At 35.5% G+C, this 15,511-nt stretch overlaps 1 protein-coding gene across 1 annotated transcript in view; it reads right to left on the bottom strand.

Moving 5' to 3' along the window:
* Positions 1–15,511, bottom strand: part of LOC115760792 — a 29,178-nt gene that overhangs the window by 7,247 nt on the left and 6,420 nt on the right. The gene's annotated exons all lie outside the window — the stretch shown is intronic.

The raw sequence follows: 15,511 nt of genomic DNA on the forward strand, positions 1-15,511 counted from the left end.
TCGTTCAGATCTTAGCTTGCTATTATTGTATATCCTTGAAAATGGGTAAAAATAGCTTAATGTATGTTCTCCGACCCCATTAACTGAATATATTCTTGGTCAGCGTGTCCGTCCGTCTGTCCGTAAGTACGAACGCGTCGATCTCGTAATCTATAAGAACTAGGCACTTTAAATATTGAAAGTAGGTCCTCCGAATTGGTTTCCGTTAATCAATAACTTTTCCCGCTTCGAATTATTCGTTAAAAATCTATATTGAGATCATTGTTTTTTCGAGCAAATCTCTTTGAAGTGCTAGAGTCACCAAATTTGACATGTAGCTTTTATAATAGTATTATACAGATCAGATCAGATACAGATCAAATATCTTTCATTTTATGGCTCTCCCCGCCCCTAACTCGAACTGCATTTGGTGTGGGTGGATTTGTATACATTTTTATTTTATATAATTTATTTTTATAATTTTATATTGCTCGTTTTACTGAAAATATTGTATTGTCGTACCTACTATCATAGAGAAGTTTTGGGGCTAAATTTGATCTCTAGCCAAAATTGGCATCAATATCAAATAAGATAAGATAAATCCATTTATCTATCTATCTATCTATCTGGGGTAAATTTTGTGTTTGCTTTGAAGTTGAATCTCCTTCAATAGTTTTTATTTTGTGCATAAGCCTTAAAAAAAAAATTTTGTTTCATTTCATGCCGAAAGTATACATATTGAAACTTTACATATTCGTTTCAATTGTACAAATATAATGTGAATTGGTTTATTATAAATTAAACAATAGCTGAAATACTATTTGGAATTTGAAGCACATTCAGTTAGTTGTTAATAAAATATATTGAACAGTTGTCAGTGCCAATAAGTCCAGGAATATGTTATATATTTATTCCAATGAATGCTCTCTGGGGGTGGGCCTGACTGATGAGGTTCAGTGTGGAAATTCGTTTTCAGCAAGAGCTCCCGTTGGGCAACCATTGAGCTAATTACGTAATTAATTTCCGCTTTATGCATTGCATATGCATTAAAAACAGTTTAATTGGCATTTTTCCATGCAGAAATTTATTGATTTTTATGCCGACCAAACCGAACAACAATTATTATAATCATTATTCGTTTACAGGGCTGACAATAATTTTATCGGTCCGCATCGGTCGGGGTGAAAAGTTTTTATGTTCCTGTCCCACCGGTGATGGTCAGGTGGGTCAGGTGAATGCAAATTTTTGGCGCCCTAATCTCGTATAATTTATGGCCAAAAGGGCCATTAAGCTAATTAGGTATGCATTACACGAGCCTCCATTTGCGAGCCAACTATTTTCCTGCGCTCTATTTTTATCAGATTGCATTAAGTGCTTTTTTATACGAGCCGCAGCCAAAGTGTGCTAAAGTGTTTTTGGCATTTGTCTATGCAATTGATGCCAACAAAGGGAGGCTGGGACCTAGCAAAAGTTCTGCCTCGAATTACGTGGCCCGGATAAGGCTTGACAGTATTACACTCAGCTAAGCACTCGATGAGAAATCAAACTTAATTTTTAGTGCCGTTCAGCTACAAGCTAAATATGCATCGAAATATACGCTCGGAGTAGAGCTTGCCTCGACGGCGACATTGAGGAGCACTTCCTGCGCCGAGTGGCCCCGGGACAGATGCTAAACATTTGCTCAGTCATTGCAATTGTTTCCGTTTCCAAGTTGTTGTGCAGCATTCGCATTTTCCTGCCATATTTTTCCATTTCTTTTGTGCTTGGCTTTTCGTTTGGCTTTTCCAGGTCATTTGTTTGCCCGGAAAAACAGTTCCGTGTGCTGCCTGTTGCCTGCGCCAAGTACAAGCCATGCCCAAGGGCCAGACACTTGTCTTAACATCAGCCTTTGCCCTGCATCAACCCATGACCCCCAATATACGAAGAGGCCATCATACCGTCTTGCCCACATGCTGTAACCCTCTTCAAAGCGTTGACGCCGTCGTCAGCTTGATTTATTTGCCTTTAATAAAAGGCACACCTGCCTTTAAATAAATCACACGGCTAAATCAAGAGCCCAACCACACTTTCCTTAATACAAGTCCACATATCCTACACTTAATGCAGTCGTGCATTAATTAATTAGCTTCCAGTTAGAGCTAAATGAACAGATTTGTATGTGTTTCTTCCCTAAAATCTTCTGGAATCAATTGATGAGTTGCTTAACTGGCCATAATTCATAAGGATTTTATTTGAAGTTGAAAGTTTTTTTCTGTTCCTTGAAAGCAAAATCCAATTATATTTAATTTGTAATATGCTGAGCCTGGCTGAAATTAAAGAAAACTTCGTTGTTTCTTTATTTGATGTTGCAATATGCCGAAGGCTTGAATTACCCATCATTAAGAGAAAAAACTGCGATATAATTGAGGCGTTTTTTCTTGAAAGCATATTTATACGCTATTCGCAATGTCAAAACTGGGTATATGGGTTTTGTTGAATGTCCGTCCTGCTGTCGAACTGTCTGTATGCATTTTTGATATCTCTATTGGAAGTGGAAACATAAAATATATACATAATATAATTTATATATGTGTCAGACATTTACTTCTAATTTTTTTCGGCTTACAGTCCTAGAGTTTCCAGCCAAAAATGAAATATAAAAAGCCTAGCTTAAATCAATGTAAATTATACTTAAATCAACTGAAAGATTCTTATCGATGATTAAACTCAATTATTTCCACACAATCTTAACAGGAGATCAAGCATTGTCTGTCTGCCGGCCCAGCCCTGTTAACAGGGTATATAAATTGACAAGGGTATTATAGTGAAAACTCTCCTAACCAACGCTTGTATTCTACGGACAGCCCTTTTTGGCGGACACATGCCCTTAAGCTATGCCTCAGGTCCTACCCATACCCTCTCTATTGGACAGACACTCTATCCGTCAGTCGCTATCCACCCAAGCGAGTCTTCACTGTAGCACCCAGCCCGGATTGAGTTACGTGTAATTTGAAAAATACATCAATTCAAATTGATAACAATTTTTTTCTACTTTTGCTGGCAACTTGAGTATTGTGTGGCATCGTATTGATTACAAGCGTGCAGATAATTGGGGCCGGAATTCTCTATCCTAGTTTTTACAGCGTGTCAAAGGCTTTGTGGGCATTAATTCGGCGCTTGCCATCTTGTGCTTATCGCCAAACATGGTATAAAAAATAAAACCCTACGTTAAAACACAAAATACGACCCAAATGGAAACCAGACGCCTTGGGTCAAAGTCATAGCCTCAGTGCCATGGCAATGGCCAATGGCTCATTTAATCGTTTTGCGAAAGTCTTTTCGGTGCTCATGAGAGGCGTTCGCATGGGTAGGGGAAGGGCTTTAGCCCTGGCTTTGGTTTAACATTTCCATGCGAAAATACCCAAGGGACGGATTACCAAAATGTGGCTCGTTAGTCAAAAAGAAAAAGAGAACAAATGTGCTGCCCAAGAGCTTACACACCGCACAGGCGATGAGGACATCAAACATTCAAAGAACATTTGCCCCCTCGTTACGTATGTATCCTTTTTTTCTATATACCCTGAACACATTGAAAAAGGCCACAAATGATATAACAGTTTGGTGGAAGTGTATGTAACAGTTAGCCTCGCTGGCCTCATGGATTATATGTATTCTTGATCAGGTTATGCATTCTCCCTTGTTATTCGCAGGACTTTTCATATCGACTCGAGGATTCTAAAAGATAGATAACTTGGTACGTAGACATAAAAGACGAGAGGTATCTTAAAAGTGACATATTTGTAATATGTATTATAGTATATATATTTATATATAGTATATGAGTATATGAAGATAAGAAATTTGTCACTATATAGATATCTCCCGTCTTTTAAGAGTTAGAGCCTTGCACTTTGAAATATACACCAAATTTGATTTCATATTTAAGCCTTGCAAATTTCATAACGATCGGACTGTAAGAACCGAAGTTATCTTGGAACTCATTACCTGTATATAGTATGAACTTAGGAAAACTAAAAGACAGACGTCGTGCGTTCCTGTATTTGTGTGTATGTGTGTTTTTTTCGTCATGTATGTATAGAAAGCTAAAATGTCTGTAACGGCAGGTGTTGCTGAGCTGTCAGGGTATCTGCAAGTCGTACACTTCCGGCTAAAGCAGTATTTCATGTTTTTTTCGTCAGATATGTCTTCTGCGAATGCGTCTCAACTGGATTGTGGAGACGGCATTGTTATTTTAAACAGTAGACTGGGGTAAATTGAATTCAAAGAAAAAAACGAGCATCTCTTTGTTTGGGTATCATGCGAATTTATGTACTTAGATACTTTTGTAGCTGTGCGTTGGGCGACGCGTCAAGGCTCAGGATATCAAAGCGAGGCGCTCGAACGCTTTAAAGCGATGCCCCTAATGAGCCCAACCGAGGACTAGGGGCATAGACGACAAATAGTTTTGTTTTTCGTTGTTTATCACCGCATGACGTAATCCTCTTGTACGCTTATGATTAAATTTTTGTTAGTGCGAGTCCGTGTGTGTTGTGTGTGTGTATTCGGTACTCGATATCGGCAACAGCCAGTGCGACGACAGTTTTTATGACATCAGGATGCCAGTCGCTTTATGTCCTTCCTTAACTTTGCCACAAACAAGTCGCAAGTCGAAAAGGTAGCTGAAAGCAGCAAAAAATAACGCTCCGAGAATTCACATATCGCCAGCTCCGCTTGACGTTTGCTTAGCTCAGCAGCTGCAGCAACTGGCGAGAAGGGTGCACCAAGTTGGCAGGGGGGCTTTCCGAATACCTCCAAGCTGGTTGGCAGACATTGAGTCCACACACACACACACACCAGCACACACACTCCAACACACACCCAAAACACACAAATGATGGTGGCGCAAGTTTACTTTACTCTGTTTGAATTTCTTTTGTACCCCGCGCGGCAGCTTGAATTTTATTGTTCTGTTTAAGCTGGGCAGACACGAAAACTACACACATTTTCAGCTATCCCACACAGCAATTGCTTTGCAAAAATTACATAAAACATAAAATTACATTTTGCATGTAACCAAATTAAAGCAATTTTATGAAAAGTACCAAATGAGGGCTTGGAATACACGAATTCTTCAATAACCCTTGTAGAGGAAAGGAAGGTTGTTCTAACCAAGAGCTGAGGAGCTCGTCTGTCTGTTATTAAGCAGACGTTAAAGTTGAGGAAAATATACTTATATGTAATAGACATAAGGTAATTAAGCACATTTTGCAAAGGCTCAAAAATGGGCTCATACAGACAACATACATTTTGGTCAAAATTCATGTGAAAATGGTACTCTCAAATATCCTACATATACATATATCCTATATTGAGATATAGGTCAAAATTTCCCACTCCTATAACTCGGTCAAAACTCAACCGATTTTCAAAAGGTTTGGCTTTTTGTCTATGGTTTGACCTCATTATCAATTTGGCATTCAAACCTGACAACATCAATTTTGGTCAAAATTCATGTGAATATGGTAGCCTGAAATATCCTAATTATACATATATCCTATATGGAGATATAAATCAAAATTTCCAACTCCCATAACTCGGTCAAATCTCAACCGATTTTCAAAAGGTTTGGCTTTTTGTCCATGGTTTGACCTAATTATCAATTTGACATTCAAATCTGACAACATAAATTTTGGTCAAAATTCATGTGAAAATGGTACCCTCAAATATCCTACATATACATATATCCCATATGGAGAGATAGGTCAAAATTTCCCACTCCCATAACTCTGTCAAAACTCAACCGATTTTCAAAAGGTTTGTCTTTTTGTCCATGGTTTGACCTAATTATCAATTTGGCATTCAAATCTGACAACATCAATTTTGGTCAAAATTCATATGAATATGGTAGACTCAAATATCCTAATTATACATATATCCTATATTGAGATATAGGTCAAAATTTCCCACTCCTATAACTCAGTCAAAACTCAACCGATTTTCAAAAGGTTTGACTTTTTGTCCATGGTTTGACCTCATTATCAATTTGGCATTCAAATCTGACAACATCAATTTTGGTGAAAATTCATGTGAAAATGGTACCCTCAAACATCCTACATATACATATATCCCATATGGAGATATAAATCAAAATTTCCAACTCCCATAACTCGGTCAAAACTCAACCGATTTTCAAAAGGTTTGTCTTTTTGTCCATGGTTTGACCTCATTATCAATTTGGCATTCAAATCTGACAACATCAATTTTGGTGAAAATTCATGTGAAAATGGTACCCTCAAATATTCCACATATACATATATCCTATATGGAGATATAAATCAAAATTTCCAACTCCCATAACTCGGTCAAAACTCAACCGATTTTCAAAAGGTTTGGCTTTTTGTCCATGATTTGACCTCTTTATCAATTTGGCATTCAAATCTGACAACATAAATTTTGGTCCAAATTCATGTGAAAATGGTACCCTCAAACATCCTACATATACATATATCCCATATGGAGAGATAGGTCAAAATTTCCCACTCCCATAACTCGGTCAAAACTCAACCGATTTTCAAAAGGTTTGGCTTTTTACCCATGGTTTGACCTCTCAATCAATTTGGCATTCAAATCTGACAACATTAATTTTGGTCAAAATTCATGTGAAAATGGTACTCTCAAATATCCTACATATACATATATCCTATATTGAGATATAGGTCAAAATTTCCCACTCCTATAACTCAGTCAAAACTCAACCGATTTTCAAAAGGTTTGGCTTTTTGTCCATGGTTTGACCTCATTATCAATTTGGCATTCAAATCTGACAACATCAATTTTGGTGAAAATTCATGTGAAAATGGTACCCTCAAATATTCCACATATACATATATCCTATATGGAGATATAAATCAAAATTTCCAACTCCCATAACTCGGTCAAAACTCAACCGATTTTCAAAAGGTTTGTCTTTTTGTCCATGGTTTGACCTCATTATCAATTTGGCATTCAAATCTGACAACATCAATTTTGGTGAAAATTCATGTGAAAATGGTACCCTCAAACATCCTACATATACATATATCCCATATGGAGAGATAGGTCAAAATTTCCCACTCCCATAACTCGGTCAAAACTCAACCGATTTTCAAAAGGTTTGGCTTTTTGTCCATGGTTTGACCTCTTTATCAATTTGGCATTCAAATCTGACAACATAAATTTTGGTCCAAATTCATGTGAAAATGGTACCCTCAAACATCCTACATATACATATATCCCATATGGAGAGATAGGTCAAAATTTCCCACTCCCATAACTCGGTCAAAACTCAACCGATTTTCAAAAGGTTTGGCTTTTTACCCATGGTTTGACCTCTCAATCAATTTGGCATTCAAATCTGACAACATTAATTTTGGTCAAAATTCATGTGAAAATGGTACTCTCAAATATCCTAATTATACATATATCCTATATGGAGATATAAATCAAAATTTCCCACTCCCATAACTCGGTCAAAACTCAACCGATTTTCAAAAGGTTTGTCTTTTTGTCCATGGTTTGACCTCATTATCAATTTGGCATTCAAATCTGACAACATCAATTTTGGTGAAAATTCATGTGAAAATGGTACCCTCAAATATTCCACATATACATATATCCTATATGGAGATATAAATCAAAATTTCCAACTCCCATAACTCGGTCAAAACTCAACCGATTTTCAAAAGGTTTGGCTTTTTGTCCATGATTTGACGTCATTATCAATTTGGCATTCAAATCTGACAACATCGATTTTGGTCAAAATTCATGTGAAAATGGTACCCTCAAATACCCTACATATACATATATCCTATAGGTCAAAATTTCCAAATCCCATAACTCGGTCAAAACTCAACCGATTTTCAAAAGGTTTGGCTTTTTGTCCATGATTTGACCTCATTATCAATTTGGCATTCAAATCTGACAACATCAATTTTGGTCAAAATTCATGTGAATATGGTAGCCTCAAATATCCTAATTATACATATGTCCTATATGGAGATATAAATCAAAATTTCCAACTCCCATAACTCGGTCAAATCTCAACCGATTTTCAAAAGGTTTGGATTTTTGTCCATGGTTTGACCTAATTATCAATTTGGCATTCAAATCTGACAACATCAATTTTGGTCAAAATTCATGTGAATATGGTAGCCTCAAATATCCTAATTATACATATATCCTATATGGAGATATAAATCAAAATTTCCAACTCCCATAACTCGGTCAAATCTCAACCGATTTTCAAAAGGTTTGGCTTTTTGTCCATGGTTTGCCCTAATTATCAATTTGGCATTCAAATCTGACAACATAAATTTTGGTCAAAATTCATGTGAAAATGGTAGCCTCAAATATCCTACATATACATATATCCTATATTGAGATATAGGTCAAAATTTCCCACTCCTATAACTCGGTCAAAACTCAACCGATTTTCAAAAGGTTCGGCTTTTTGTCCATGGTTTGACCTAATTATCAATTTGGCTTTTTGTCCATGGTTTGACCTCATTATCAATTTGGCATTCAAATCTGACAACATCAATTTTGGTGAAAATTCATGTGAAAATGGTACCCTCAAATATTCCACATATACATATATCCTATATGGAGATATAAATCAAAATTTCGAACTCCCATAACTCGGTCAAAACTCAACCGATTTTCAAAAGGTTTGTCTTTTTGTCCATGATTTGACCTCTTTATCAATTTGGCATTCAAATCTGACAACATAAATTTTGGTCCAAATTCATGTGAAAACGGTACCCTCAAACATCCTACATATACATATATCCAATATGGAGAGATAGGTCAAAATTTCCCACTCCCATAACTCGGTCAAAACTCAACCGATTTTCAAAAGGTTTGGCTTTTTACCCATGGTTTGACCTCTCAATCAATTTGGCATTCAAATCTGACAACATTAATTTTGGTCAAAATTCATGTGAAAATGGTACTCTCAAATATCCTACATATACATATATCCTATATTGAGATATAGGTCAAAATTTCCCACTCCTATAACTCAGTCAAAACTCAACCGATTTTCAAAAGGTTTGGCTTTTTGTCCATGGTTTGACCTCATTATCAATTTGGCATTCAAATCTGACAACATCAATTTTGGTGAAAATTCATGTGAAAATGGTACCCTCAAATATTCCACATATACATATATCCTATGTGGAGATATAAATCAAAATTTCCAACTCCCATAACTCGGTCAAAACTCAACCGATTTTCAAAAGGTTTGTCTTTCTGTCCATGGTTTGACCTCATTATCAATTTGGCATTCAAATCTGACAACATCAATTTTGGTGAAAATTCATGTGAAAATGGTACCCTCAAACATCCTACATATACATATATCCCATATGGAGAGATAGGTCAAAATTTCCCACTCCCATAACTCGGTCAAAACTCAACCGATTTTCAAAAGGTTTGGCTTTTTGTCCATGGTTTGACCTCTTTATCAATTTGGCATTCAAATCTGACAACATAAATTTTGGTCCAAATTCATGTGAAAATGGTACCCTCAAACATCCTACATATACATATATCCCATATGGAGAGATAGGTCAAAATTTCCCACTCCCATAACTCGGTCAAAACTCAACCGATTTTCAAAAGGTTTGTCTTTTTGTCCATGGTTTGACCTCATTATCAATTTGACATTCAAATCTGACAACATCAATTTTGGTGAAAATTCATGTGAAAATGGTACCCTCAAATATTCCACATATACATATATCCTATATGGAGATATAAATCAAAATTTCCACCTCCCATAACTCGGTCAAAACTCAACCGATTTTCAAAAGGTTTGGCTTTTTGTCCATGATTTGACCTCATTATCAATTTGGCATTCAAATCTGACAACATCAATTTTGGTCAAAATTCATGTGAATATGGTAGCCTCAAATATCCTAATTATACATATGTCCTATATGGAGATATAAATCAAAATTTCCAACTCCCATAACTCGGTCAAAACTCAACCGATTTTCAAAAGGTTTGGCTTTTTACCCATGGTTTGACCTCTCAATCAATTTGGCATTCAAATCTGACAACATTAATTTTGGTCAAAATTCATGTGAAAATGGTACTCTCAAATATCCTACATATACATATATCCTATATTGAGATATAGGTCAAAATTTCCCACTCCTATAACTCAGTCAAAACTCAACCGATTTTCAAAAGGTTTGGCTTTTTGTCCATGGTTTGACCTCATTATCAATTTGGCATTCAAATCTGACAACATCAATTTTGGTGAAAATTCATGTGAAAATGGTACCCTCAAATATTCCACATATACATATATCCTATGTGGAGATATAAATCAAAATTTCCAACTCCCATAACTCGGTCAAAACTCAACCGATTTTCAAAAGGTTTGTCTTTCTGTCCATGGTTTGACCTCATTATCAATTTGGCATTCAAATCTGACAACATCAATTTTGGTGAAAATTCATGTGAAAATGGTACCCTCAAATATTCCACATATACATATATCCTATGTGGAGATATAAATCAAAATTTCCAACTCCCATAACTCGGTCAAAACTCAACCGATTTTCAAAAGGTTTGTCTTTCTGTCCATGGTTTGACCTCATTATCAATTTGGCATTCAAATCTGACAACATCAATTTTGGTGAAAATTCATGTGAAAATGGTACCCTCAAACATCCTACATATACATATATCCCATATGGAGAGATAGGTCAAAATTTCCCACTCCCATAACTCGGTCAAAACTCAACCGATTTTCAAAAGGTTTGGCTTTTTGTCCATGGTTTGACCTCTTTATCAATTTGGCATTCAAATCTGGCAACATAAATTTTGGTCCAAATTCATGTGAAAATGGTACCCTCAAACATCCTACATATACATATATCCCATATGGAGAGATAGGTCAAAATTTCCCACTCCCATAACTCGGTCAAAACTCAACCGATTTTCAAAAGGTTTGTCTTTTTGTCCATGGTTTGACCTCATTATCAATTTGACATTCAAATCTGACAACATCAATTTTGGTGAAAATTCATGTGAAAATGGTACCCTCAAATATTCCACATATACATATATCCTATATGGAGATATAAATCAAAATTTCCACCTCCCATAACTCGGTCAAAACTCAACCGATTTTCAAAAGGTTTGTCTTTTTGTCCATGATTTGACCTCATTATCAATTTGGCATTCAAATCTGACAACATCAATTTTGGTGAAAATTCATGTGAAAATGGTACCCTCAAACATCCTACATATACATATATCCAATATGGAGAGATAGGTCAAAATTTCCCACTCCCATAACTCGGTCAAAACTCAACCGATTTTCAAAAGGTTTGGCTTTTTACCCATGGTTTGACCTCTCAATCAATTTGGCATTCAAATCTGACAACATTAATTTTGGTCAAAATTCATGTGAAAATGGTACTCTCAAATATCCTACATATACATATATCCTATATTGAGATATAGGTCAAAATTTCCCACTCCTATAACTCAGTCAAAACTCAACCGATTTTCAAAAGGTTTGGCTTTTTGTCCATGGTTTGACCTCATTATCAATTTGGCATTCAAATCTGACAACATCAATTTTGGTGAAAATTCATGTGAAAATGGTACCCTCAAATATTCCACATATACATATATCCTATGTGGAGATATAAATCAAAATTTCCAACTCCCATAACTCGGTCAAAACTCAACCGATTTTCAAAAGGTTTGTCTTTCTGTCCATGGTTTGACCTCATTATCAATTTGGCATTCAAATCTGACAACATCAATTTTGGTGAAAATTCATGTGAAAATGGTACCCTCAAACATCCTACATATACATATATCCCATATGGAGAGATAGGTCAAAATTTCCCACTCCCATAACTCGGTCAAAACTCAACCGATTTTCAAAAGGTTTGGCTTTTTGTCCATGGTTTGACCTCTTTATCAATTTGGCATTCAAATCTGACAACATAAATTTTGGTCCAAATTCATGTGAAAATGGTACCCTCAAACATCCTACATATACATATATCCCATATGGAGAGATAGGTCAAAATTTCCCACTCCCATAACTCGGTCAAAACTCAACCGATTTTCAAAAGGTTTGTCTTTTTGTCCATGGTTTGACCTCATTATCAATTTGACATTCAAATCTGACAACATCAATTTTGGTGAAAATTCATGTGAAAATGGTACCCTCAAATATTCCACATATACATATATCCTATATGGAGATATAAATCAAAATTTCCACCTCCCATAACTCGGTCAAAACTCAACCGATTTTCAAAAGGTTTGGCTTTTTGTCCATGATTTGACCTCATTATCAATTTGGCATTCAAATCTGACAACATCAATTTTGGTCAAAATTCATGTGAATATGGTAGCCTCAAATATCCTAATTATACATATGTCCTATATGGAGATATAAATCAAAATTTCCAACTCCCATAACTCGGTCAAAACTCAACCGATTTTCAAAAGGTTTGGCTTCTTACCCATGGTTTGACCTCTCAATCAATTTGGCATTCAAATCTGACAACATTAATTTTGGTCAAAATTCATGTGAAAATGGTACTCTCAAATATCCTACATATACATATATCCTATATTGAGATATAGGTCAAAATTTCCCACTCCTATAACTCAGTCAAAACTCAACCGATTTTCAAAAGGTTTGGCTTTTTGTCCATGGTTTGACCTCATTATCAATTTGGCATTCAAATCTGACAACATCAATTTTGGTGAAAATTCATGTGAAAATGGTACCCTCAAATATTCCACATATACATATATCCTATGTGGAGATATAAATCAAAATTTCCAACTCCCATAACTCGGTCAAAACTCAACCGATTTTCAAAAGGTTTGTCTTTCTGTCCATGGTTTGACCTCATTATCAATTTGGCATTCAAATCTGACAACATCAATTTTGGTGAAAATTCATGTGAAAATGGTACCCTCAAATATTCCACATATACATATATCCTATGTGGAGATATAAATCAAAATTTCCAACTCCCATAACTCGGTCAAAACTCAACCGATTTTCAAAAGGTTTGTCTTTCTGTCCATGGTTTGACCTCATTATCAATTTGGCATTCAAATCTGACAACATCAATTTTGGTGAAAATTCATGTGAAAATGGTACCCTCAAACATCCTACATATACATATATCCCATATGGAGAGATAGGTCAAAATTTCCCACTCCCATAACTCGGTCAAAACTCAACCGATTTTCAAAAGGTTTGGCTTTTTGTCCATGGTTTGACCTCTTTATCAATTTGGCATTCAAATCTGGCAACATAAATTTTGGTCCAAATTCATGTGAAAATGGTACCCTCAAACATCCTACATATACATATATCCCATATGGAGAGATAGGTCAAAATTTCCCACTCCCATAACTCGGTCAAAACTCAACCGATTTTCAAAAGGTTTGTCTTTTTGTCCATGGTTTGACCTCATTATCAATTTGACATTCAAATCTGACAACATCAATTTTGGTGAAAATTCATGTGAAAATGGTACCCTCAAATATTCCACATATACATATATCCTATATGGAGATATAAATCAAAATTTCCACCTCCCATAACTCGGTCAAAACTCAACCGATTTTCAAAAGGTTTGGCTTTTTGTCCATGATTTGACCTCATTATCAATTTGGCATTCAAATCTGACAACATCAATTTTGGTCAAAATTCATGTGAATATGGTAGCCTCAAATATCCTAATTATACATATGTCCTATATGGAGATATAAATCAAAATTTCCAACTCCCATAACTCGGTCAAATCTCAACCGATTTTCAAAAGGTTTGGCTTTTTGTCCATGGTTTGACCTAATTATCAATTTGACATTCAAATCTGACAACATAAATTTTGGTCAAAATTCATGTGAAAATGGTAGCCTCAAATATCCTACATATACATATATCCTATATTGAGATATAGGTCAAAATTTCCCACTCCTATAACTCGGTCAAAACTCAACCGATTTTCAAAAGGTTCGGCTTTTTGTCCATGGTTTGACCTAATTATCAATTTGGCATTCAAATCTGACAACATAAATTTTGGTCAAAATTCATGTGAAAATGGTACCCTCAAATATCCCATATATACATATATCCTATAGGTCAAAATTTCCAACTCCCATAACTCGGTCAAAACTCAACCGATTTTCAAAAGGTTTGGCTTTTTGTCCATGGTTTGACCTCTTTATCAATTTGGCATTCAAATCTGACAACATAAATTTTGGTCCAAATTCATGTGAAAATGGTACCCTCAAATATCCTACATATACATATATCCCATATGGAGAGATAGGTCAAAATTTCCCACTCCCATAACTCGGTCAAAACTCAACCGATTTTCAAAAGGTTTGGCTTTTTGTCCATGGTTTGACCTCATTATCAATTTGGCATTCAAATCTGACAACATCAATTTTGGTCAAAATTCATGTGAATATGGTAGCCTCAAATATCCTAATTATACATATATCCTATATGGAGATATAAATCAAAATTTCCAACTCCCATAACTCGGTCAAATCTCAACCGATTTTCAAAAGGTTCGGCTTTTTGTCCATGGTTTGACCTCATAATCAATTTGGCATTCAAATCTGACAACATCAATTTTGGTCAAAATTCATGTGAATATGGTAGCCTCAAATATCCTAATTATACATATATCCTATATGGAGATATAAATCAAAATTTCCAACTCCCATAACTCGGTCAAATCTCAACCGATTTTCAAAAGGTTTGGCTTTTTACCCACGGTTTGACCTCTCAATCAATTTGGCATTCAAATCTGACAACATTAATTTTGGTCAAAATTCATGTGAAAATGGTACTCTCAAATATCCTACATATACATATATCCTATATTGAGATATAGGTCAAAATTTCCCACTCCTATAACTCGGTCAAAACTCAACCGATTTTCAAAAGGTTCGGCTTTTTGTCCATGGTTTGACCTAATTATCAATTTGGCATTCAAATCTGACAACATAAATTTTGGTCAAAATTCATGTGAAAATGGTACCCTCAAATATCCCATATATACATATATCCTATAGGTCAAAATTTCCAACTCCCATAACTCGGTCAAAACTCAACCGATTTTCAAAAGGTTTGGCTTTTTATCCATGGTTTGGCCTCTTAATCAATTTGGCATTCAAATCTGACAACATAAATTTTGGTCAAAATTCATGTGAAAATGGTACCCTCAAATATCCTACATATACATATATCCTCATTTCAACCCATCAATTTTTAATTTGTTTGAATGCCGTATGATAGTAGGGATTCGTCAATCGTCAAAAAGTTTGTTTTTTATACCCTGAACCCATTAAAAATGGGTATAAGGGTATATTGTATTTGTGCGAAAGCGAAATGTATGTAACAGGAAGAAGGAAGCATCTCCGACCCCATAAAGTATATATATTCTTGATCAGCACCAATAGCCGAGTCGATCTAGCCATGTCCGTCTGTCTATCTGTCTGT

Source organism: Drosophila novamexicana, unplaced genomic scaffold (genome assembly GCF_003285875.2).
Source record: "Drosophila novamexicana strain 15010-1031.04,08,12 unplaced genomic scaffold, DnovRS2.1 tig00000462-arrow-pilon, whole genome shotgun sequence".
NCBI lineage: Eukaryota > Metazoa > Arthropoda > Insecta > Diptera > Drosophilidae > Drosophila > Drosophila novamexicana.